At 34.4% G+C, this 27,718-nt stretch overlaps 1 protein-coding gene and 1 long non-coding RNA gene across 5 annotated transcripts in view; one reads left to right on the forward strand and one right to left on the reverse strand.

The window, feature by feature from the left end:
* The window catches only part of JMJD1C (jumonji domain containing 1C), a 258,095-nt gene that overhangs the window by 6,147 nt on the left and 224,230 nt on the right, over window positions 1-27,718 (forward strand). The gene's annotated exons all lie outside the window — the stretch shown is intronic.
* LOC140699332 (uncharacterized) overlaps window positions 1-27,718 on the reverse strand; it is a 52,638-nt gene that overhangs the window by 4,542 nt on the left and 20,378 nt on the right. For 2 of the 4 annotated variants that reach the window (XR_012077412.1, XR_012077411.1), the window contains exons 3-4: window positions 18,051-18,130; window positions 2,569-2,682 (exon numbers count right to left, since the gene is read on the reverse strand). This is a non-coding gene — a long non-coding RNA (uncharacterized lncRNA). Of the gene's footprint in view, window positions 1-2,568; window positions 2,683-4,063; window positions 4,192-14,563; window positions 14,742-18,050; window positions 18,131-27,718 lie in introns of those variants that run through there. The other 2 variants (XR_012077413.1, XR_012077410.1) reach the window with 2 other exon arrangements.

The following is a 27,718-nucleotide window of genomic DNA, read 5'->3' on the forward strand; positions in this document are numbered from 1 at the left end:
TGACTGGTGAATCTGGAGGCTCAGGGTGGACAACTCTGAGAGTTAAAAACTGTGAGAGAATCCAGTCATGGCAGGGAGGGGACCCACACTTTTGTGAGTTTTACCTCCAGAAGGTTGACCAGGTCCTCACAGTTAATAATGGAGAAAAATCCCCCTGCTTGCAGCAGAGGGAGGGGGAAAGAAACCATTTCAAAATACACTGGAGTATTCCCTTCTCTTTAACAAGGTGGGCCCTCAGGAGAGACAGTTTACTAGAGGCAAACCTGGAGGAGGCGAACTACCCAACACCAGTCAGCTCTAGCCTTCCACCTGGGGGAAGGGAAAAACCCAATTTGAGCCCTTCTAGCCATCCATGTAGAGGAAGGGAAACACATGACTCCAGTCCTCTCCAGCTCTCTTGTCCCATTTTAAGGGGAGGTGGGGATGAGAAGCATTGGTGAAATTTACAGTCCAGAGGTACCGGCTCACTGAAAGACTGAGACCTAATTATAGGACTATAGAATGCTCTGCATACCTTCACCACCATACCACTACTTTACTAATGATCTGGTTACTGCAGTTCCTTTTACCCAGTGCATCATGTCTGCCTTTCAGCAAAAAATTACAAGACATCTAAAAGGCAAAAAATACAGTTTGAAGAATCAGAGCAATCATCAGAACCAGAGTCAGATATGGAAGGAATGTTGAAATTACCAGACCAGAAATTTTAAAAAGAACTGATTAATATGCTGAGTGTTTTAATGGAAAAAATAGACAACATGTAAGCAGAGGTGGACAGTGTAAGCAGAGATGGACAGTGGAAATTCTAAGAAAGGATAAAAAAGAAATGCCCTTTCCCACCATTGCTTTTCAACACTATGCTGGAAGTCCAACATAACACAGTAAGAAGAAAAGGCAAAAAAAATTATAATGATTGGGAAGGAAGGAATAAAACTGTCTTTCCTTTGCAACAGCATTTCTACTTGATTGTGTGAAACATCTGAAATAACTGACAAAAAAATTCTTGGATTACAAGTGACTATAGTAAAGTTGCAGGACACAAGGTTAATATATGAAAGTTAATTGCTTTCTTCTATGCCATCAGTGAACAAGTAGAATTTGAAATTGAAAGCACAATATCATTTATTTTACTGCCCCACAACATGAAATGTTTAGGTATAAACAACAACAACAACTATATATATGTGTGTGTGTGTGTGTGTGTGTGTGTGTGTGTATATGTAAAAGATAAGATATATATGAGGAAATGTATAAATAAGACATATATGAGGAAAACTATAAAACTCTGATGAATGAAATCAAAGATCTGAATAAATGAAGAGATATTCTATGCTTATGGTTAGGAAGACTCAATACTGACAGGATGTTAGTTCTTCCCAACTAGATCTGTAGATTCAATGCAATCCAAATGAAATCCCAGAAATTTTGTTGATGTTGACAGACCAATTCTAAAATTTATATGCTGAGGCAAAAGACCCAGGATAGCCAACTTGAGTATTGAGAAAAAGAATAAAGTCAGAGAACTGACAGTACCTGACTTCAAAACTTGCTATAACACTACATTAATCAAGACGGTATGATATTGGTCAAAGAATAGACAAATGCATCAGTGGAATAGCACAGAGAGCCCAGAAATAGAAGCATATAAATACAGTCAAAGAAGCAAAGACAATACATTGGAGCAGAGGTAGTCTTTTCAACAAACAGTGCTGATACAGCTGGACATCCGCATGCAAAGATGAATCTTATGCCCTTCACAAAAGTTAACTAAAAATGCATTACAGATCTACATGTAAAATGCGGAACTCTGAAACTCTTGGAAGATAGTATAGGGGAAAACTTAAGTGGCCTTGGATATGGGAATAACTTCTTTTAGGTACAACACCAAAGGCATTCATTATCTATGAAATAAAAATTTGGTAAGGTGAACTTCATTAAAACTTCTGCAGGTGAATAGTCAGAGGAGGACAGAGGATTTTTAGGGCAGTGAAACTATTCTGTAAGTTGCTACAGTGGTTTATATCTGTCACTATAAATCTTTTGTCCACGTCTGTACAATGTGGAACACTAAGAGTGAATTCTAGTATAATCTGTGGACTTTGGATGATAATGATCTGTCAATGTAGGTTCAGCAGTTGGAACAATATTCCAGTCTGGTAGGGGATGTCAGTAGTGGGGAGGCTTTATGTGTGTGGGAACAGAAGGTATATGAGAACTCTCTGTCCTTTCCACTCATATTTTCTGTGAACCTAAATTACTCTAAAAAATGAAGCTTATTAATGAAAAATAAATCTTGGAAAAAAAAGAATGCACAAAGAATATCAACACATAATTTATAAATGCAAATGGTCAGGATGTACTGTAATCCTAAGTGATCCACAGAGACACATGGTCCAAGTTCAGAACTGAGTCTTGTTCAAGAAGCATAATTCAACCCCAAAAGTTATTGGAAAGGAATTCCAATTTTCCTCAAAGAGCATTAAAGGGAATTTAACTCATAACCAGCTTATTAATTCTTACAAGGTCTTTTATGCTCCCTGTTTCTCTTACTGCTGTGTAGCTGCTTACCGATCAGACTCTAAAGCATTTTCCTCAAATTCCAGCTGACAAGGTCATTTCCTTCCAACATTTCTTACTTTTTGCCTTTGCTGTGTTGGTCAACTTAGTATCAGCAAGTCACTCCTTTTTAGAAAACAGAAAGTAATAAGTGTAGAGAGGAGGGCTGTGGACACTGACATATTCATAAAATTTTCCATGTTATACTAAGAAAATGTTTTCAGTTTCACTGATGGCTAGAAAAACCCAGATGATTATATTCTTTCTTATTGCCAAATTACCAGGTATTAAATAGAGGATTATTGCTTAGTGTTGGTGAGGGTGTGTGGTACTTCCAAGTCCCTATTACAGTTTGGTGGGGGAGACATATACATTTCCCTGTTTTTGTAGATGCTAGGCCTTTGCGTCCCACCCCTAAGACTTTATCCCAGGCCTTTTAGTTCATTATGTGTGTGTGTTTGGGTCTAGCAAGTGTGTATTTAGAAAGTTTATTTTCATCCTCTTTCTGTTACATTTTCAAAAGTGACTTCATACTGTGTATCTCAAAATTGTTTGTACAACCTGTGTTCAAACCCTGCAGTAGTTCTTAAAAGAACAGATTCTGAGATTCTACCCTGGACCAACTAAATCAGAATCTCTGGATAGGGCCCAGGAATCTTTTTAAACAAGCTATCCATAATTAGATATAAACTTAACTATATGGTTAAATAATCAGAGCCATTCTTTCAGGCTTTATAAAGTTTGTGAACTTGTGCTCTGATCAGCTCTAATCTCATCCAGCTCTAACCCTGGAAGGACTTTAGCAGAATACTGGTCAACCCCTAATTCTTTGAAATTTCTTAATATAATTTACCACCTTTAAAAAAATTGTTTTATTTCTCATTCTAAGAAACCATGTACTCCTTGCTGCAAATCACTCAAAGAAGCTCTGCATCCTTCTTTCACAGCACCTTCCGGATGCTCTGTGCTCTTCCTTTTCTCCCTCCCTAACACCTTTACTGCATGCTGTTTTTGAGATTTATCCTGTTGTTACTGTGACTGTAGTTCATAGATTTCCACTGCTATGTAACATCCGCCATATGTAGTATATACAATATATTTTTCATTCCAATTAAAGATATTACGGATCTTTGAAAACTTGCTCCAGCTGCATATATATGTGAGGTTTATCTAGGTATTTGATATGTAAAGCATCACATTTTAAAGCATAGTAAGTATCATATTTTAAAAATTGTAGCTATTTTGATGATTGTCATCCTTCCTACTAGGTTTTAAGCTTCTTGAAAGGAGGAATTGTGACTTACATATCCCATCCTGCATTCCCAGCTTCACATAAAATGATAAGTAATTTTTGCTTCATTGAAATAAGTTTTGTTCTTTGCTGTTCTTCCAGCATCCTCTTAAAACTCAGTTTTTTATAAGCCTCAGATCTCACAAGACAGAACTACTGATAAGTGAAATACATAGCCATGTTATATGTGAAAGCTGCATTAAAAAGTCTCAACACCTTGATCAAAATAAATATGAATCAGCAGGATAATAAACGTCGAAAGTCTTAGTTCTTATTTGACAATTTTAAATTGATGTATCCTTGAAGTCTTTTTAAGTGTTAGGTTATCACTTCAGTTCTTCTTTCTAGAGATGGAAATAATAGTGTAATATTTAACTAGTATTTACAAGAAGCTTTCATTTTACAGGTCTAGAATAATAGAAATAATGTCACTAAAAATTCTAAGAGAAAGAAAATTATATTTTTGAAAATTAAAGAATGTTTAGCTTTATGATATAATTTTATTATAGGACTTGTGGTATTATAATTAAAAAAAATCTATAGCTAATAGAGTCATATTGGTACTATGTTCAAAAAGCTTCTTGCAGGAAGCTCTTTTCTGCTTTTTATTCACCTGTCCTGAGCCTGGCATGTTGGTTTTAGTTCACAATAAATACTGCACCAAGGAGCCTGGGGTTTATGATCCTAACTGTAGTTCATTAAATGATTAGGCCTGGGCAAGGCAGCTTATTTCACTGGACTTATGTTTCCTCATCTGAAAAATAAAAGTAAAACTTAAGACTGCTTGTCTTTACAGGGTTATTAAAAGCGTTAGACAGGGAAATGTATGAAATCTCTTTATAAACTGAGCACTGTAATAGGGATATGAGATATTGTTTTTAGATTAGTAAAAATCCAACACAAATATTCAAGACAGCCTTTTGCAGTGGGGAGAACACTGAATTTGGGAGAAGCATACTGTCATGTATGGGAAAAAGAATATGTACAGATAACCACAGCCCAGGATAATGTGCCAGGCAGAAACCTTTACTGATTTTGAAGAAGTTCATAGGAAAGGGAGAGAGTGCTCTGTTTGGGGGAGAGGAGTCAGATGCTTCAAAAGATGGTACTTTGGTGGAGTCTTGCTCTAGTAGAAAAGAAGAGGACACAGGCAGGAAGTCTTGAAAGTGCAGTGCAGTGCTAGAAATTGAGTTGAAGTACCGTATTAGACAAGCAGAACCTGGAGAGAGTGTCTGTCAATGCTGTACTATCTTCTAGCCTATGGGGAACCCTTAGAAGGACTTTAAGCAGGAGAGTATTGTCATTAGATTGGTCTTTGTAAGATCCATCAGGATGAAGGATAGATTTGAGGATATACCAAAGGCTATTATATTAATTTGGAAGAAAAACAATTGATTTTAACCAAAGGCTCTAAAGTTGGGGTCCATAAATTAGATGTTCCTGGATAGATTGAGGGGGCCATGAACTTAGACGGTGAAAAATTACTTTTTTTCCACTAACCTTTTCCTGAAAGTTAATATATCCTTCAGTTATGAATGTAGGGAACAAACTGTAGTAATATTTGTAGTACTTTTAACTTTCTGTCAGTAGAAATCGCAAATATTTTCATATCGCATTAAAATTGTTGCAGATATCTTGAAGTATTACTTATACCACGTATCATTACACTGAAATTATGATAGTTACTAGATCTGCTGTGACAGCAAGGGAGCAGAGTAGAAAAAAGAGAGCACTTATGAGACACAAGCATGTGAACTGTGATGGAGTTAGACACTTCTTAATCCATCAGAATGATCCAGGTCCCAGAGATGGGGGCTGGGATAGACTCAGTGACCATATACTAAGCAACTGCCAGGAGGTGTTCAGTAGTTGAAGAAGCAAACCTAGACATTTGGAAAGAGGTAAGTCAGTCATCAAGTAGCCAGGAGAATCAGGGGAAAAAAAAAAAAGGAAGAAAATAGGTAAATGAGAGTAAGAATTGTCCAGGATTCATAGCAAAGAATAAATGTTGAGTCAGCTTTAGCTGCCTTTATTCTGCTGATCCTAGTGACTGAGAGCTAATCTCAAAGTTTCCTAGGCCTGCCAGTGGTAATAAAAAGCAGCTGGTGGATTATGAGTTTGAGATTAGAAGGGAGGAAGGGCCCAGAGGGTGGAGCAGACATATTTCTAGGGTAAAAGTGTTTGGAAGAGGATCAGATATTAGATCCGTCACAGATCATTGAGGCCATTTAGTCTGTTGTCTCCCCAAATTTTCACACGAGAGATATCTTAAATTATTTTTCTGTTATGAATCCCTTATTACAAAAATGTTTTCCCCCTAATCTTTAATTATTAATAATTTGCCTCCTTATTTTTAACCAAGGACTGTAACTAGAGCAGCATACTTTATCCATACTGAGCTGACGTAAATTGAAATACAGACAACAAAAGAGAGAGAGACAGAGAGAAGCCCTACAGTTGTAGCTACCTTGTGTGGCATTTGCAGTTAAATAGTTACTTCATTTAGATTTTTCAGATACTAAAAGTGACCTGGGGATTTTAGGTTGAGAGCTCTGGAGCTTGGCCACTGAAGCCCTAAATTTATTTCTCAGGCACTTTGACTTCCAATCTTTCTTTGTCACCTAAGAGTTATGTCACTTTGCATAGGGAACTTTAAGACTTAGTTTCCCCATCTGCAAAATGAGTATAATAATAGTATCAATTTCAGAAGGTTATTTTGAGGGTCGTATGAGATAATGCTTTTAGGCGTTGGCATATTGCCTGATACATAGTGTGACCTCAATAATTATTAGCCATTATTTTATTTTTATAACTGTTACTACTATTTAGAGCTATGCAGCTCATAATCTTGGGATTGTATTGTAGATTTTGGATTTAAAGTTTGATCTTTTTATCCTCAAGAATTGATTCCCTTTCATTTAACCCCCAAAAAGATTAAATTGAGCAAAGTATTATGAATATTGGCAGTTGTGAGTGGAGGGAGAATTGAAGAGCTGGCAGGTTTTTAAAACATCCAACCTATTCAAAAAAACAGCTGTTGTCTATTAATTGAGCACAGGGTGAGAGGAAACAAGCTTCAACTTCAATAGTAAGTGGATTATGGAGGTACCATAATGAGCTGCTGGTGATGTTTTAGAGGTCACCTTATGTTGAAGTAAGGAGACAGAAGGGATAAAATTTGAAAATTGGCAAAATTTTTAAAAATGATTCTGACCTTAAAGATCTTTCATGCATTCCATTTTATTGTAACACATTTCATAATTGGAATCAATATGAAAATGAATGTACATGAAGTATATTTCCTTGGTAGCTATTAGTATGTTATTTTAACACAGGAGTAAAAGTGTTTCTCTTAGAAGTTATATCTCAATCTTATTTGCTCACTTTATTTTATTTTAACCTCTATTTTATTTACTTCCTCCCTGATCTTTATTATTTCCTTTCTTCTGCTGACTTTTGGGTGTTTTTGCTCTTCTTTTTCTAGTTCTTTTAGCTGGTGGGTTAAATTGTTTATTTGAGATTGTTCTTTTTTTGAGGAAAGCCTGTATTGCTATAATCTTCCCTCTTAGCACTGCCTTTGCTGCGTCCCATAAGTTTTGTGTGGTTGTGTTTTCATTTGTCTCAAGGTATTTTTTAATTTCAACTTTGATTTCATCATAGACCCATTGATTTTTTAATAGCATGTTGTTTAATCTCCATGCTTTCCTTTTTTTCTCCTTTGTTTCTCTGTAGTTGATTTCTAGTTTCATGGCATTGTAGTCAGTAAAGATGCTGGAGATAATTTCTATCTTATTAAGATTGTTGAGACTTCTTTTGTGCCCAAGTACATGATCAATCCTAGAAAATGTTCCATGTGCACTCTAAAAGAATGTATATTCTATTTTTGGGGGGTGTAATGCTCTGAAAATATCCACCAAATCTAATTTTTTTATTGTATCATTTAATTTCTCTGTTATTTGCTCATTTTAGAAAAGATTATTACATGATGAATTGTGCTAGATTTGAAATACTAAAATGAAATCTTTCCCCTCTCTCTACCTCCTTCACTTTCTCCCTCTCTTTTCCTCCCCATACCACCACCAGCTTGTTCTTGGGTGATGATTTTGCTGGAGAATTAACTTTAAAAAAAGTCACCTGGAAGAAATAGTGGTATTATTCTTAATAAAATTACTATTTTAACCGTGAAAAGAACCTTAGATTTAGCACCTTTTGAGAGTAAGTGTAGAGAGAAAGAGCTGAAAAATATAACACGGTAATAAAGGTTTTTAACATTAAAATCAAAGCACAGTTAACTTCAGTACCTTTGTTTTAGTCTTTTTCAAAGAATCACTTTGTTACAACACCTTTGTAACTAGTGTAAGACTTACTGATGTTCATTATACAATTAAATTTCATGCCTTTCTGATTTTTATATCTAAAATATTTTAAAATCTATTCATAGCATCCAGTAAGGTGGCATTGAAATGAGCTGATAATGTGAACGTTTGTGTATCCTGATTAAGCTGCAGTGTCCAGCAGGTCCAGGAACTGAGACCTGGATTCAGGCTCCGACCTTACTTTTTATTAACTGGGAATCTTGTGCAAGTTACTCAGTTTTTGAGTCTTTCTGTCTTTATCAATAAAATGGGAATTAGGAAATCTATCTCAGAGATGTAATAGTTCATATGTGCTACAATTCTAAAGTGCTATTCAGAGGGGAAAAGCATTATTTATTTCAAAAATGCATTATGTTAACTAAATTTGGTAGTTCTCTACCAAGCCACCTTTGATAGTTAAATACATTTGTTATGGACAATTCTAAACGCATGAATAGTATACCTGGCCTCTCAATGGATTAGTTATTTTTACTGCTAGTTAAACCTTAAAACATGACTAATTAAAGCTTGATACTTAATAGGAATGTGTTTAGATAGACTAGGTACAAAGTAGATTACTGAATAGTAAGTTGTAGGGTTCATTGGTATGGTAGCATTATAATAGGTAAAAATAGTTTATAAATATCATGTGAAGCATTTGAAAGTATAGGGCTTCACTTAAAGCAAATGAATCTATTTAATAATTTATTTTTCTGAAGTATTTTAACAAGTCCTCTTCAGTCTTTTTAAAAAGAATGAATTTTTAAATTTAGGTAAAAGTGACATAGAACATTAGTTTCAGTTGTACAGCATGATTTCCATATTTGTATATCTTGTGAAATGGCCACCACAGTAAGTCTAGTTAATACTTAACATCCATCATCACACATAGTTACAAAGTTTTTTTCCTTGTTATGAGAACTTTTAAGGTCTTCTCTCTTAGCAACTTTCAAATATACAGAAATTCCAGTATTACTAACTATACTCACCATGGTGTGCATTACATACTCCTAATATTTCTTTATCTTTTATTGAGGTATAATTGTCATACATTATATTAGTTTTAGGTGTACAACATAATGGTTTGATATTTGTATATGTTGTCAAATGATGACCACAATAAGTCTAGTTAACATTCATCACCATACATAATTACAGACTTTTTTTTCTTGTGATGAGAAACTTTGAGATTATTTCTCTTAGCAGCTTTCAAATAGTCAATACAATATTATTAACTATAGTTGTCATGCTGTACATTACATCCTTATGACATTTGTTTTATAATTGGCAGTTTGTACCTTTTGACTCCCTTCTCCTGTTTTGCCTACCCACCTACTCCCACTCTCTCCTGCCTCTGTTCTCTGTATCTATGAGCTTTTTTTTTTTTAAATAGAGTCCATATATAAATGAGATCATATGGTATTCATCTTTCTCTGTCAGACTTATTTTACTTATCATAATGCCCTTAAGGTCCACTCATGTTGTTGCAAATGGCAAGATTTTTTTCTTTTTTATAGCTGAATAATATTCTATTTTATACACACACACACACACACACACACACACACACACACACACACACACGTATATCATAGTTTCTTTATTTACTCATTGATGGACATTTGGGTGATCTCCATATCCTGTCTCTTGTAAGTCTTGCTGCAGTGAACACGAGGGGGCATATTTTATTTTTAGTCAGTGTTTTTGTTTTCTTCAGATAAATATCCAGAAGTGGAATTGCTGAATCATATGGTAGTTCTATTTTTGATTTTGTAAGGACCCTCCATGCTGTTTTCCATAGTGGCTGCACCAGTTTACCTTCCAACCAGCAGTGCTTAAGTGTTCCCTTTCCTCCACATCCTTGCCAACACTTGATATTTCTTGTCTTTTTGATAACAGCTGTTTTAATAGGTGTGAGGTGGTATCCATTTCCCTGATGGTTAGTGATGTTAAGCATCTTTTCAAGTACCTGTTGGCTTTGTGTATGTCTTCTTTGGAAAAATTTTGAGTTAGATCCTTTTTAAAATTTTTAAATGTGATTCTTTTTTACTTTTGAGTTGCATGAGTTCTTTATATTTTTTGGATATTAACCCCTGATCAGATATATGATTTTCATTTTGTTGATGGTTTCCTTTGCTGTGCAGAAGCTTTTTAATTTGATGTAGTCCCACTTGTTGATTTTTGCTTTGGGTGTCATATCCAAAAAATTATTGTCAGAATTGATGTCAAGGAGCTTATCTTACTGCCTGTGTTTTCTTCTAGGAGTTTTATAGCTTCAGGTCTTACTTTCAAGTCTTTAATCCTCTTTGAGTTAATTTTTGTGCATGGTGTAAGATAGTGGTCCAATTTTATTCTTTTGCATGTGACAGTCCAGTTTTCTAAACACTGTTTTTTGAAGACTTTCCTTTCTCCATTATGTGTTTTGGCTCCTTTGTCATAAATTCACTGACATGCATGCTTGGATTTATTTCTGGACTCTCTTTTCTGTTCCATTGATCTTTGTGTCTGTTTTTACAAGAATACAGTACTATTTTGATTACTGGAGCTTTGTGATAGACTTTGAAATCAGGGAATGTGATGCTTTCAACTTTGTCCTTCTCTTAGATTGCTTTGGCTATTTGGGGTCTTCTTTGGGTCCATACAAATTTTAGGATTTTTTCTTTTTCTGTGAAAAATGCTGTTGGAATTTTGATACAGATTGCATTGAATCTGTACTTAGCTTTGGGTAATGTGGACATTTTAACAGTATTAATTCTGCCAGTGCCTGAGTACAGAATATTTTTCCATTTATTTGTCTTCTTCAATTTCTTTCATTAATGTCATACAGTTTTCAGTGTACAGACCTTTCACCTCCTTGATTACATCTATTCCTAGGTATTTTATTCTTTTTCACGCAGTTGTAAATGAGATTGTTTTTGTAAGTTCTCTTTCTGATAGTTTGTTATTAGTGTTTAGAAATTAAGATTTCTGTTTGATTTTTATATCCTTCAACTGTGCTGAATTCGTTTGTTCTAATAGATTTTTACTGGAATCTTTAGAGTTCTCTCTATATAATATCATGTCATCTGCAAATAGTGACAGTTTTGCTTTTTCCTTTCCAATTTGGAGGCCTTTTATTTCTTTTTCTTATTTAATAGCTCTAAGACTTTTAATACTATGTTGAATAAAAGTCACCTTTAATCTTGTATCTATTTATAAATTTGCTTTGCTTTTTAAGTACTTTCATAAAATATAGTTCAGAAGTTTGAATTTATAAATCCTTAATGAATTTATATATTCTACTCTGAATTTGTTTTTGATTCAGTTTTTCACTTTTTTTCTTTGTATTTGGATGTGTCAGCCATGGCTGAACAGATACCCTTCATTATTTTCTGAGCTGTTTTTCCATGCTATGTTTGCTATAGAGACTATTCTAAATATAAGTCTTTTTCAATTGACATGAAGTCCATGATCTACATTAGTACATCAGTCTTCAGTCTTGTCTGTAAATTTTATGTAAGTTTAGAAGTTCTATTGTCTGATTTTTATAGATTAAAGCTTCAAAATTAATAGCTTAAGACTTTTAGAGAACTTGAATAATACTGTCTTTTTGTTTTATTCAGGTATCATGTAATAGCTTGGCAATTGCTTTTTCCAGGAGTGGGTTGTGTGTGTGTGTTTGTATTTATCACTTTATTGCTTATAGTTATCTGCACTTAATACTTTAAAATAATATGAGCCCTATTAAGAAAGCATATTGTGCTTGATTATTGAACTGATAGCTGAAACAATCGTAAGTTTTGAATTAATGTCAATGTATGATAAAATTTCTAGTTTCCTGAGATCTCTAACGTGATTTAGTCATCTAGTTCTACATTGTTAACTAGGGATTTTTTTTAATATACTTAATCTTTATTTGAATTAGAGTCAATGTCTCACTTTTTTTTTCATATAAAATGTCTGTTTTGTTTTAAGACATTATTAATTAATGAACTAAAGATTTGAAATTTACTTGTTTATATTAATTTAGAATTATTATCCAGGAAGGATGTGAAAATAATGAGGAGGAGACAAAGGGCCTCAAAAAGTATAGCAGTTTGTTGAGTCAGACAGTCTCACACTTTTAACTTCAGTAACTTTTCAGAACATTGCCCTGATGTGTATGGTGATGACCTTGGTTAATTTAGGGAAGGCAAAATTAAACAAAATATATATTCTTTAGGAAGGCCAAAAAATGTTACATATTTTGGAAGTGGGAGATTTCGAAGTGGAAGATATCTTTCACTGGTGGTTAAAATAAAATTAATTTTAATACTAATCAGATAAGGAATTTTTTCAAATATTTGAAGCTCCCTGAAGCCTCCTGCTTCTCGTGGATGACGGATTACAGGCAAAGGAATGGTTGCTGTTGTACAGTACGGCTTGTTGATGAGCCATCTCTTACACAGACCACACGGCCCTATCCTTAAACTACTGCACGTGGTCTCATTTCTCTCTATTTTTATTACATTAGTGACTTGCTGTATTTTCAGAGTTGTTTTATTTACTTCTTTAAGGAATAACTTCTAGTATCTGACTCTTCTGAATGCTATTGCTTTTATAGTGTATGGTTTTTATCATGAAGACCACGTCTCTCTTTCAGACCTCTCTCTCCTCACGATATGCCTTCTAATCCCAGTGTTGACGATATAATTTGAAAGGTCATTAAGCAATATAGCTTAATGATTTTAAACTGAGTGACAGTTTGGATTCTGCCCTAATCACTTTCTGACTCTGTGTGATCTTTATTCAGATACTCTGCAATCTAAGGGTGATTAGGTGTTTTTATGGGCTTGTCAGAAATTAAATTAGTTAGAGTTTATAATATGCTCAGTATAAGGCTTGACACAGAATGGTTACTTTTTTTATTATTATTATTGCAAACTCTGTACCATTACTTGTTGGTCTAGTTTCCTCAACTGGTTTGCAGAGTTACTGAGCAAAGGAAGAAGATGTAGGTTTTTTGGTCTATCTACCACTTTTCCTATCCTGATACTTTGTATGTAAAGATAGCATTCTTGTATTGTTTGTTTCAGCTATTTGAGACCTTGAAGGCCCAGGAGCTAGTGATTGTTATACTTTTGTTTAAGCACAAAATTAGAATTTCACATGCTAGGAGAGCCTTGTAGTAGGAGTGATTCTCTCACCTAGTGGATGTGAGGAATTTACCTAGAATATGTGATGACTTTCCTCTCTTCTTCCCAAACAAGTGCATAACTCAGATAATGGTAGTTACTTTGCTGCGTTATATAGACAAAATTAAGTGTCATCATTTTATTTCAAAATTTGGGGATTTGCAAATGTCTGGGAGATAACCTTTATGCATCTTAGGCCCCCTGTGTTCAGTAAATCTTGACTGATTATTGTCTCTCCCAAGGTGAAGAACAACTTGACTGTTCCTTTGTAGAGAACAAGTCGTAGTGGTTGGTGACTTTGACATTTTAATCAAGGTTTTTGGATTACTGTTTCTTTGTTTCCTGAAGGCTTCAGTTTTTTGAATTCACATCATCTCAAAGTTACCTTTAGAATCAATTAAAAAATTTTTTTTTCTCTGAGCTTTTATCTTGAGTTTGTTTTTTTTTAAGTATGCTGCTTGCTTATTCTTTTCTAGGTACCTAGGGCTTTTAACTCAGATTTTTACTCTAGTGATGTTCTCCTGTTTACAAAGAAAACTTGTACAGCTTTAGAGCAGAAAATTGACTTATTTCATTTATAATGATTTAACTTTTTAAAACCATCCATTTATAGGATTTTAAAAATGACAGCTTTGCTAAGATATGATTCACATTCCACGTAATTTACCCTTATAGTAAAGTGTACAATTCTGATTTTTGTTTATTTTTGATGGGGGAGGTAATTAGGTTTATCTTGCAATTCTATGATTTTTAGCATATGTACAGGGCTGTGCAGCCATCATCATATTAGTTTTAAACCATCCTAATTATCCCCCAAAGAAACTACGTACATTTTAGCAGTCACTTCCCATTCATGTAAATGGAATCATGCAAAGTGGTCTTTTTTGACTGACTTCTTTCACTTAGCAAAAAGTTTTCAAAGTTCACTCATTTGTAGCATCTATCAGTACTTACTTCATTTTTATTGCTGAATAAAATTCTGTTTTATGGGTAGACAACATTTCATTTACTCCATTTATCAGTTGATGGGCATTTGGATTGTTCTACTTTTTGGCCATTATGAATAATGCTACTATAAAATTACATGTTTTTGCATAGAACTATGTTTTCATTTCTCTTGAGAGCTAATTTTTTTGTAAACTAAAATAGGTCCTAAAGGAAAAGAAGTTGTGTACTACTTTTAGAAAAATCTTGTAGGTATTTAAAAATTCTGTCTATCTCCTTTTATTCCTGTATATTAGTTAGCTTTTGCAAGTTTTGCTGCACTAACAAATAACTTCAAAATCTCAGTAGTTTACAACAATATAGGTTTGTTTCTTGCTTATGTTACATGTTAGTTGCAGTTGGCTAGGGCTCTTCATCCATCTTCTCATTCCAGGATTCAGGCTGAAGGAATAAGAAACAAAACTGGTGGAAACATGCATTTAAAGGCTTTGGAACTGGCATGTATCACATTTCTGCGCCATTGTTTGGCTTAGGCAAGTCATACAGTAAACCTGACAATTAGGCAGGAAAATATAATCTGACTGAGGAGGCAATGCAAGTCATACGACATTAGGTGGGTATAAATAACCTTCTTACATGGAAGGAGGCGCAAATAATTTGGAACAGAAATTCAGGTTATCACATCTCAGAAGGAAATAATGAAACTAATGGAGAAAAGGTGAGAAAGGTGGAGGTGAAGCTAGAAGAACTCTGTGTCTTTTGAATTCAAAGGAATATCCCACTACGTTACAAGTAAAGGGCATTTCTAGCACTTACGTCAAGGGATACCCAGCTTTAACCAACAGTATCTAGAAGTGAGCCAGAGACCCAGGTGAGAGGATGAGAGTAGGGTGAGGCAGAGATCCCATTGTGTGTGTTATGTAGGCGATGACTTATCAGAGAATAGTAGAAGACTCACTACTGGGTGCAGTCTTTTGACCAGAGTCCCATTCCCTTCACCACAACCATTATAGAGGTCCTCCTCTCGAGGCACTTCTTTGTTATCCCATTACATGGGACACTGAGCCAGGAAGAAAACTGAACCAAGCCTGTTTTCATTCTATCAGGCTACCTCTTTTTTTTTTTTTTTTTAAATAGCCCTTTCTATCTAGAGGAGGTGTCAAAAGAGCTTTTATTGATTGTCTCCTGGATGTCATGTACTTCAGATAGGGATTTCTCAGTCTTAAAAATTCTGAGATGTGGCTTACTGGGGTGAGAGTAGACAGCAGTCTCAAGGCAGGCCAGTCCCTACACAAATACATACTTTGCCTCCCAGCCCAAATATCTACGACTCTAGGAGTTCTCAAGGTGCAGTCCTGGGACCCACAGCTTTACTGGCATCATGTGGGACTTTGCTAGAAATTGTCAGGCCCCATGCTAGACCTACTACGCTAGAGCCTAACAATCTGTTTTAACAAGTGATTCTGATGCACACTGCCTTGAGAACCACTGTTGTTTCATGCTGCTTGCTCTCCTCCCACCCCAGTTTCATTTTAAAATCAATTTATCCCTCTCAATCCCTTCCCTCCCCACCTGTGTACTTTCCATGTTCCAGGCCATAGAGCATTTTTTAAGAAGTTCTGTTCATTATGGAAAATTTGGATATATACAGAAGTAGAGAATAGTAAGAATTCCTGATGTACTAAACAACTGTGTTCAACAATTGTGAATGCATGGCCAAGATGAGTTCATCATTATCCTCACCGATTCCCACCCTGCCCAAGATTATTTTGAAGCAAATTATACCAATTAATATATCAATATATTAGTAAATCTCTCTAGAAGATAGGGCTGACTAGCCTGCCTGCCTCCCTCCCTTCTATCCATTATCTTTTCTTCCACAAGAACCTAAACAAAATCTCTTAATATCATCAACTATCCAGTCATTATATTTCCCCAGTTATCTTATATAATTTTTCTCTCTTTAGAAAATACTTTGCTTGAATTAAGACCAAAATAAGGACTGTACAATGTTCTGTCTCTTAAGTTTTTTTAATCTATAAGTTTCTCACACCCCCCTAATCTCTTTGTCCTTTTTTGTTGAAGAAACCAGAATATTTATCCTGTAAAGTTTCCCTCAGTCTTGATTTTGCTAATTGCATACCTGTAGTGTCATTTAACATGTTCTTCTGCCCCTATGCTTCCTACAAATTGGTAGTTAGATTTAGAGGCTTGAGCAATTTCAGGGTTGAGGTTTTTGACACAGCTGCCTTGTAAGTTGTATCGTGTATGTCCATTAAGGGGCATGTAATGTCTGTTATTAGACATTGATGGTCATTACATAACTCCATTAGTTCACTGGGGATTGCAAAATGGTGATATTCTTTTTTTTTTTAATCAATTCTTCATTATATTTAGTAAGTAAAATATTTTTAAATAGAAAAATTTTCCCTTGTCAACTACTTGTTACCTTGAAATAAAGTTTAAATAGGAAGGATAAATGCTTAAATATTTCCCTTTAATATCAATTTTCAGACTAATGATTGTTTCTGAACGATACCTCAAAGATGATGAATAAATGAATTTTAGTAATTTTAATGAATTTGTGGATTTAAAAATATTTAATGTTTTAGTCCATTACTTTACTACTTGATGATTAAATTGGCCAGTAAAGGCTCTTGAAGTTGGCTCCTGTATTCTTGTGAAATGACCTTAGTTGTCCTTGATTGCTTTTTTGCTTTTTGATAGGGTAAGACATCACAGGTCATCTTGTAAGCGTCCTGACCCAAACCTGGAATCAGCTGTTTCCTCAAAGAACCTTGGTGTTTAGAGTACTTGGGGTACTCACTGTTATTTGGTTTTTCAGTGAACACATCCAGGAAACAAGTTTTGTTTTTGATTTCTAATACCTAGGCATTGTGCTTGGCGCTTGGAGAAACAGGTATGTAACACGGTCTCTGCTTTGTAAATAATTGAAGCGTGGTGTTATGAATACTGAAGTGTTGGACTTTTGGTTCAGAAGCTCATAGGAGGCCGCCTCACACAGAGGGAAGGTGAGGATCAAGGAATGCTTCCTCAAGGTGGTGCACTTGATCTCAGTTTTGAGGAATAAAGTGAAGCAAAGGTACTTTTGTGAGTTGTCTGTTTAGGACATGTAAATGGTGTGCCTTTGTCTTTGTACCAGTATGAGCCTCAGTTTCTTCATTTATAAATGTATGTCACTAATGGACATATACTATGCTTCTGTTTAGATTTTCTCAAGTCAGTAGTAATACAGTAATAATACTGCAGGAAACGTCACTGCATGTATACTCTTGTGCATTTGACCCTGTATTTTGTTAGGACAAGATTCCTAGAAGGGAAATTGCTGTGTTCGAGAGTATGACATTTTAAACTTTGTTATAAATACTGCCAGATTTTCATCAAAAAATCGTTATAACAGTTTACAGCTTTTACCACAGAAGGCTAGTGCCCATTTCTTCATACCCACAACAGTGGGTCTTAAAACTAAGTTATTTTCATTTATTTAGTATCGTATTGTCTTGATTCCTTCCCAGAATCTCAAAGGAAGTTAATTTAAATATGTTTGCTTCTTTAAAATATGGAGTTAATATGATGACATTTTGAATTTAAGATATTTTTAGCACTTTTGGAACCTAGAAACTTATTTTATAATGGACTGTTATTCTTTACTGTGGGTTAATAATTTTCTGTATTTTGGAAAGTAATTCACAATCAGAACACCAAGAAATCATACACCCTACTTCTTACCAGCTGCAGGAGGAAAAGACTTCCTGATTTCTCGTTTCTCTGTCTTTTTTTTTCCTCTTTTTGAGATGTGATCTGGAGGTCTGGATTAGAAAGAAAACATTCTTAAAGTAGTTCGGTAGCCTTCTGATTTTATCAATCTTTTAAAACTTTTGTATGATTTTATTACCTTGGTTTATACCCACTTGTATGGTCTGTGAAAATGCATAAACCATAAGTTAATTTATGTGTGAAAACAGAACATTTATGCTCTATCCTTCGGTGCTGTTGAGTTTATTTTAATAATCTGCATTTTCAGAAACTGTTTTGTTTCTGTCTACTTAAAAATAGCCTGTGATTCTTACATAGATGTCAATCTAGATTTTAATTTTATCTATGTTAATTTTCCTGCTATAAATGTGTAATTTTATCAGGTTACCATACCCAGAGAATTTTCTTTAATTATGAATGGTGTTGAAAAAAGAACATAAGGGAAGGAATTAAGTAAAGAAGAAGAAGGAGAGAAATTGAAAGGAAGAAATCCAGACAATTTTAAATCATGTTCCTTTTCCCCTCTTAAATAGAAAGCTAACACTTTTATCTAAAACTTTGCTTGAAGATGCACCTGTTATCTAGACTCATATTGTAGTCAGAACCTCACAGTTAAAACAGAATGAAGACTTGAAGTTAATATTGGGATTATTCAGGCAAAACTGTGGTGAATTATTTGTCTGAATCATTTTCAACTGTTTAGATTCTAGCCCTATACCTCCCATTTTGGACCTGCCACTTAAGCTTGGTGTATTGTTTTCTTCTTCTCATATTTTTAATTACTAATTTTTATTCTCATTTTTATTTACTGATTAGCTTTTTGAAAATGATCTTTAAATCGCTTCTGTAGATTAGAACTTCCTTTCTTGTGATTAACTTTGTCAAACTTTGTTCATATCAGAAGGAATCTTTTCCTTTGAAAGTTCAGCTTGTCTTTTGAAGAAAAAGTGATGATTACTGTATATATTATTTAAAAATGAAATCAATAAGGGTAAGGAGTTTCTACTAAGTTGAATTTTTTTTTCTCTTTTTCAGTTTAGAATGAATTCTCTTTTGTGGTGACACATAGCTGTTTCTGAAGTTGGCAAAAAAACTTCCTCTTGGGACTCTCATAGAAGTGTTGCGGCAGCTCTCTGATTCAGCTGCTTTAGAAAGCTCTCTGAAAGTTGCCTTATTTGTCTGGGAAGAGCTTGGAGCCCAAACCTGCTTTTTCCACTGAGGAGGTTTGAGGCTCTAAGCTGATGTCTGCACAACCATGAAAGAATCTGTGATGACAGTGTGAAATAGAGCAATATCAAATTACAAATGTAAATCTTGTACTCCAAAGCAAATTTTCAGTAACAGTAATGAAGAGACTTTTTATGGTACACATAAGCTTTGGCAGTATTTATATTCATATCCACCTTCCTGAGACCAAGAGAAAGAAGAGGAAAGAAAAGGAAGCCTCTCCTTTTCTTATTTTTTTCTATTTATTTTAAACAGTACAGAACCAAGCCGAGTACTATATGTCACTACACAAGAAAAAGAAGGGTCAAGACTATTGGTGCAAATCCCTTCTTATTAAGCAATGAAGTTGGATGTCTTTGTATAATATTTTATTGAATGCTAATTACCTTATATTAAAAGGTTACATATAAATATTACAGTATAGTGTGAAATTATTTTGAATCAGACTAAGTAGAATGGAGAAAAGGGTCAGTAATTAAAAATAGTTGTGAAGGTGAAAAAGAAGAGCAGTAACAGTGAAACAAGATGAGAAAAATAAAAGAAAAGATGGAAGTGGAGCAGTTAAGGAAAATAATGATTCCAGTTTTCTCCATCTAATGAGTCAATTCACTGCTAACATGTCCACCCTCCACTCTAACCACTCCCATTTCCCTTGACTTTTCTTCTGTCCCCAAATCCTCCCTGACCCATTAAGTATTCCAAGCATCAGTTATACTATACTGAATTTCTGTCAGTTCCTCGAATATGGCATGTTCTCTCAAGCTTTCCCCCTTTTTTTTTTTTTTTTTATATTTGCCCGAAACCCTTTACCTTCCCCCCATCCTTTGGCTGACTTTCAAACATTCTTCAGGCTTCATCCGACTTGTCATTTCTTCCTAATCACTGCTCCACCCCAAGCCTGGATTAGTTAGTTGCCCCTTCTAGGTGCTACCATCTGTCCATTCACCCGTCTATTTTGTATCTTCTCTTGGATTTCTTGCTTCTTAATATCAAAGGTCTTTTTACTTATCTGTATATCTACTATGCTGTAAACTTTGGGAGAGCTGAGGCCATGACTTTCCTGTTTGCTTTTGGATCCTCATACTAGACAACACTGCCTGGCATGTGGTAGGGCCTTGACAAATATTTGTTAAATAAATTAACAGTTTTTTTTTGTTATATTGAGAAAAACATCAATTCATTCACATAACACTTTTACTTAACAGTTACTCTGTGCTAGGCATTTTTTCAGTTGCTATGGGGGCTCAGAGATCCCCAGTTTCTGCTTTCAAAGTGCTTCTGGTCCAGCTATGGAAATAAAACATGGATAGTGGTGCTTTTCCTAGTATATCTTCTCCTAATTTGAAATTTGAGTAAATTTGGATATATTTGTAATACCTTCTTGTCAATTGTGAAACTTCTGTTTCTAGGATAAGATGCCACTCCTCATTATTCTACATTGAACGGTCACAGGCTTAGAAAAAGAAAGAAGACATTGACCTTGAAGATCTTGGGGAGACAGAATATCTTTTCTCTAATTTTTCTCTTCTTTTTTATTTTTCTGCTACTATTTTGTTCTGTTTGAATAAAGATTTGTGGGGCAAAATGAAGGTTAAGGAAAAATTTGCTTTCTTAAAACAACCCCCAATCAAGGCAATTTTGAAAGAACAAGAATAAAAAAAGAGCACAGAAAGTATTTCAAGAACCACACTTTCCTCTGTGTTTTAATAATCTTTATACTAACATTTCCCTTTTAACAACAATAATAACAATAGATACCTAAATTTTACTAAGTGCTTTACTCAGTACTTGGCACTGTGTTAGCTGTTTTACATAAATTATTTCATTTAATTCTCACAAGGCTAGTGTTTTCATTATCCCTTTAGTGGGTATACTCCTATTCCTGGATTTTATTTTTTAACAATTTATGCAGCAAAGAAGAGATAATTCTGAGAACTTCTTTTAAAAAGAACCGATTATGTCAAATCCTAACTCATCCCTCCAGTGAGTGAGAGAGGAGAGCAGAGCAGAGTGAACCCTCACTTGCCCTTGTGAGGATTCTCTGGGCCTTACAATAGTGGGACCAGGAAAACTAAGGAAATGCGTTCCCTTCTTTTTCTTCCTCTGTTTCCTCTGTGAGGCTGGCTTTTCTAGGAAATATGTACTTATTATCTCTGAATTAAAGGTCAACAGAAATTAAGAGTACAGGGCTTACTGTAATCAAGTTTAGGTATAGAAGTTGGAATGAATATTTTCCTTATCTATTCTTGTGATTTTTTTGTTGTTGTTTAAGAGAATATAAAAATAAGTCTGTCATTGCTTTCATTGGTTTGATCAAGATCTTACAATTTTAGCCTAATTTTTTCACAGAATCCTCAATCAGCCACATATTCTCCTATCACAAAGGCCATGATTGAATTTCAAATAAGTGCTGTGCTTGTCCTGAGGAGAGGAGGACTAAATACTAGGAAAAGGGTATTGTTCATTTGTAAAAGTTTTATATTCAAAAATTATTCAACGAGGAAAACAGTATTATCTCAAAAGATAAGAGGTCCATTGCTTCCATATTTTGAAATGACGGTTCTTAGAATCCTTTGTAGGGAAGCACATCAGGGATAGTGAGTGTGAATGGTGGCTTTGGAGACTTGTGATCCAATCCTGATCCTGTCACTTACTAGCAGTGTGGCTTAGTCATGTTGATCTTTCTTAGCCAGTTTCTTCCCCTTAAAAATTGGAGATTATACTACCTCTTAAGAATATTTTTAGGACCAAATGAGGTAATTCATGTCAAATGCTTGAATCACAGGTTTAATAGATCTCACAGGCTGCTAAATGTGAGCTGTTCCTTTGTTAAAGTGCTGTGCTCATAATTGGCAACAGAAAATGTCTAGTTTAAAGGGAAGATATGATTAAACATTTCAATCCTTATCCCTAAGGGGCAAATTTTAAATGAATCATTATTTTTAAAAAGTATATTAATGAATTACATCCTTTTGATTTCTGCAGAGAATCAACTAAGTGTAAAATAGACACCAGTGGCAATCTTATTTGCAAGTATCATCAGGATACTAAAATGCACTGTGGGTGGGCAGGTAATCCATCTTTTTTGTGAAGTTTTCAGGAAAATACCCGCCACACAAAAAAAGCAGGTGGCGGGAAGGGAAGGAAACCTGGTTGTTATTATAACTCCTTGTTTGTTGGAAGTAAAAGAACTTCTCACAATCTAGAGCAACTGGGGGTGATTTTGCTTCCCCAAACAAAAAATTATCTGCCTCAAAATACTGGTGATGCCAAGATCTAGACTTAGACATCAGCTTACTTTGGAGCTAACATCATGATATGTTTTGTGATGAATACTTTGTAGAAATGACTGGATTGTTTTAATATTTCATGCTTTATCTGTAACTGAAGATAGTGTTATATCCTCTTTAAATTGTGATAGTTTTCTTTTGTTGAGATTTATTTTTTATTTTTGTTATTTATGTATATATCTTTATTGAAGGATAATCAGTTTACAGTGTTGCCAGTTTCTGGTGTACAACATAATAGTTCAGTCATACATATACATACATTTGTTTTCATATTCTTTTCCACCATACGTTACTACAAGGTTTTTTTTGAGATTTTTAATTTTATTTTTATATGTATATACATTTTTATTGAAGTGATAGTTTTCATGGGGGAGTTAAACTAATTTCTTAGATGATTACTTCATTGTCTTTATGATGGATAATAGTGAACAATCCAGTTCATGCATTTTAAAGACCATTTTGATTGATTTGTAGTTCTTTTACATTAGACTTTATGGTTATTACAATTTGACTTGAGTTCCTTTATGAAGGTAGTTATTCAGACTAGAGATGTCCAGATTTTACAGAGTGGTCAAAATTGGATTAGCTCAACTCTGTATGGTATTTGGCACTTTAATTTTTAAAAATTAGGGAGCATTTCACTGATGTTAAGGGATGAACAAATGAGCCCTTAGTGACATTTTTGGCAGTAGCTAATACTTATTGAGTGCTTCCTTTGTGCTACTCTGTCCTAAGCATGTAACATGTATTCACTCCATTTGATCCTCACAGAAATTTCTTTATGTAGGAACTATTATCATTATTTCCATTTTACAGATGAGGAAACTAAAGCACAGAGAGATCATGTTACATGCCTAGGATCACACAGCTAGTATATCTTGGAGCTGGGATTAGGATTCAGTTTAATTGGAGTTTGCTGTCTTAACCACTATGTTACATTATACTGACTGTCAACAAAGAATGTTAAAATATTTTCTGATTAATTACATCCCTCTAGACTAGATCAATAAATATATAGGTAAAAATAAACTGGAAAAAGTACCTATAGTAAAACAGTATGAAAAGGAATATACGTATGTACCTATATGACTGAAACATTATGCTGTACATCAGAAATGGAAGAAATTGACACAACATTGTAAACTGACTATATTTCAATTTTTTTAAAAAAGAAAGGCATATAATTTTAAAATGTACTTGTGGCATTGGAATGCACTATGTAAGTTTGTATGTCTAGATTAGGATGTGAAAGAATGGAAATTTGACTTTTTCTCCATCTCTGTGCAGCTTCTGGTCTGCACAGTCTTAAATCCAAAGAAAACCTACTGTTCTCTCTCTGATTTAGATTTCTCTTCTCCACATACTTTTCTACTCTTGTTTGTCTCCTCCTCCTCTCATAGGTTTTACTACTTTGTTTTGGGGGTTTTGTTTATCCCCTGATTTCTACCTTCTTTCTTTCTCCAAAATGATCTTAACAAACTAGAGATTAATTTATTTATAAAAGAAATATTTCTATTACTATGTGAGGTCATGGAAAAGGTCCAAATATGTGCTGAGTGACAGAAGACATTAAAAATATGCAATCAATAAAATCACATATATAGATGATCAGTAATTGACTGTGGTTTATTTCAGAAATGTCTTGTTAAATGAAGCTTCTAAATGAACTCTCCAAGCCACAGAATTAAGAAGGGCTATTTATTTTGAGTACTGCTCATATTTTTAAAAGGCAATTAATAAATTGATTAATTCAGTTCATTTTTAAAAAGAAGTAAGTGTCTACTATTTTAAAACGTAAATACCTTATCCAGTAGATATGTTAATTGTAATAAATATGTGTTTGGACATATTATAAGAATATAATTTCCAAGTGAAATTTTCTCATATCCAACTTTAAAATTAAGGTATCTCTTTTTTTTTGAAGTCTGAAAATATGAATTATTTAAAATAATATTACAAACTAATCTATAGCATTTATCAACTATTAGTCTAGAAGAAAACTTCATATTATTTGTAACTATACCTATAATCAAGGAAGTCCTATCTAGTTCCTGAAGAAAAACACTTAGTTTATTTCTCAATGAGTATATTGAATTTAATAAAACATTTGATAAAAAAAAATTTGAAGACTTGGTGTATAACAGTGTTTAAAGTAGTTTTGTAATATGTCAGCATATGAATGACATTTGTAAAATTTATTACTATGAGTCTACAGTGTGGTTTTATTAAAAACAATTTCTCTAGCATACAAATATGAATGATGAAAATGCTTACACTTCCCCTAGCCCCCCAAAATTAATACCTTGTGATATAAAATTATGATAAGGAAAAAACTATTGTTGAGACTCACAAAAAAGAACGTTTTTCTTTTATACTAGTAGGTAGGGTCCTGGATCTAGAGTGACAGGCCTTAGAGTGGTCCTGGCTGTAAAACTACATTTTAGGCTGTTTCTCAAGGATTCATTACTACCTCTGTTGAATATATATCTTGGAGAACCCAAGGGTCTGAAATTGCTTCAGAAGATAGGCTCTGTATGTCTTTTGCTTCTCAATTAAATTTGGATCCTTCTCAACTGGATCAGAACCTTTTATACTGGGCATATAACAGTGCTATCTGATTGTTCAACCACTGGAATAAAACTCACTGTACTTTAAAAAATACTGTTTTTTTGAGGTGATTTTTTTTTTTTTCAAAGTAACAAATACTCACTCTTTCATAGTAACTTTCCAAAACCCTGTGTTTGGAAAATCCAGAAAAGTGGGAAGAACTTAAACAAAGAAGAAACAAACAAAAAACCTCTGATAATTCTGCTAACCAAAAGAAGCCACTGATACTAGTTCGTCTTCCCAAAAAAAGCCTTCCCTCCTTTTGGTTACTGGGATCCTCATTGTCTTAATCCCCCAAAGTAGAAATCTGGGCTCATCTTTGATTAGTCATATTTAGTATATCCTACTGTGTCTGTGTCTACTGTGGCTGTTGAATTTGTCCAGTCCCACAACTCCGGACTCATTCCTTTTCACAGTGCTTTTCTTAGATGTTAAACTAGCCTTCTCTATCTGGTCTTTCTGTCTGTATTGTCTTCTGTTTTTTATTCCTAACGTTATTAGTAGGTTTACTTTTCTGAGGACCAAGTCTAATCCTGTCGCATGGCTGAAGAACATTCTGTGTCTCTGAATGTTTTAAAGAGAAAGTGTGGACAACTGTTACAGCATATATGAAGTGCTAGAAGCCTGTGAAACATTTCCTAGTGGCCTCATCCATAGCAGTCCCTCAGTGGGTACTTTATATGTAACTTCTATCACACAACTTGATTGTCTCTTGAACACAACACCAGTGTCATGTTTTATGCTGTTTTTTTTCTGCCTTGAAATACTTTTTGTTTTTACCAAATGCCTCGTAACTTTCAAAACATAACTTATACATCATCCTCCCTGGGAAGCATTCTTAAATTGTTCCAGATAACAGTTACTTACTCTGGTATTCCAGAGGGAACTAATTATACTGCCTTATAACACTTGCCATATTTTATTTTACTTAGTTACGTATATCATGTACATTTCTGCTTTTCTAGTCAGTTAAGGAAGATATTCTTCTACCTACAGTATACCCAGAGTGTTCTCATTGAGTCTCTATATACAGTCAGCCCTTTATATCCATAGTTTCTGCATCCATGGATTCAACCAACCTTAGATCGAAAATAACCAGAAAAAAAAATTTCAGAGAGTTCCGAAAAGCAAAACTTGAATTTGCCACACTGGCAACTATTTACATAGCATTTACATTGTATTAGGTATTATAGTAATCTAGAGATGATTTAAAATATATGGGAGGATGTGTGTAAGTTATATGCACATATTATGACATTTTATATGAGGGATTTGACTTGAGTATCTATAGATTTTGGTATCTATGGAGTTCTGGAACCAGTCCCCCACGGATACTAAGAGATGACGGTACATTCATGCTTTATGCCAAAGATATCCAAAAAATTCTGAAGAAATTTTTAGGGGAGTGTGGAGGAGTGCTGTTTGGAAATGTAAGAAAAAGTCCAAGACAGCCTTGCTCCAAAATTGTGCTTTAGGTTTCCTGGTGCTACCTTCACTGCTGTCTTTGTTCAGAATTGTCAGTGTCTGAAAGTGATCCTGTTTTTGTTAAAATTACTTGGTACATCTTTTTAGTGTTAATAGTTCACAGTACTTCACATTAGCATTCAAGAATCTGTCCAAAAAATTCCAAATATATTATCACTGTGTTTATTTCCATAGAATTAAGCAAGATAGCACAACTCAGAAGTTAGTGAGAAAGACAAAAAGAAATTGATGTTAATATATAGGTATCATATCTTTGGAAGGTGCTAGATCACCAGTTCATTTTTCTGAGAAACTGTAAATGGAAAGAGTCAAGAATTTATACTGGTTTTCCTGTGTAAACTGCATTTCAGGATAACCAAATAGTTATCTAGGGAAAGGCCTTTTTAGAAGAATTCCAGATAATAAATGCAGATAGAATGATAGAATTAGAGATTTTATTTGCTGGCAACTCTCTGAAATACAGATCCTCCATGTTACTGATTAAATCTGAGCCATTATTCAGTGAAGCTGTGTTAAGATTCATATTCTTTGGTGAAAATTGAAATGCCTAATGAGAATAGAACACTTCCTCTAATTTGAGATGAGCTGTGGTGAAAGCTGAGATTCTCCAGAAAATAATTTTAATTACTGGATTACTTTTCTATTGCTGCAAAATAAATTGCCACAGCAGGTTAAAACAACCCAGATTTAGTATCTCACAGCTTCCATGGATCAGGAGTCTGGGCACAGTTTAAGCTGAGTCCTCTGCTTAGGGACTTACAAGGCTGCAAATCAAAAGTATTGGCTACGGCTGAGATGTCATTGAGGATCTGGGTCCTCTTCCAAGCTCACATGGTTGTTGGCTGAATTAATTTCCTTCCAACTGTAGAACACAGGGCAACTTGCTTCTTCAAGACAGGCAAGAAAGTCTCTGACCTCTAGACCCTCTTATGAAGGACTCACCTAATTAGGGAGGCCCACCTGGGAAAATTTCCCTTTTGAATAATTTAAAGCTAGGGACCTTAATTACAGCTACAAAATATTTTCACCTTT

Source organism: Vicugna pacos, chromosome 11 (genome assembly GCF_048564905.1).
Source record: "Vicugna pacos chromosome 11, VicPac4, whole genome shotgun sequence".
Classification (NCBI taxonomy): domain Eukaryota; kingdom Metazoa; phylum Chordata; class Mammalia; order Artiodactyla; family Camelidae; genus Vicugna; species Vicugna pacos.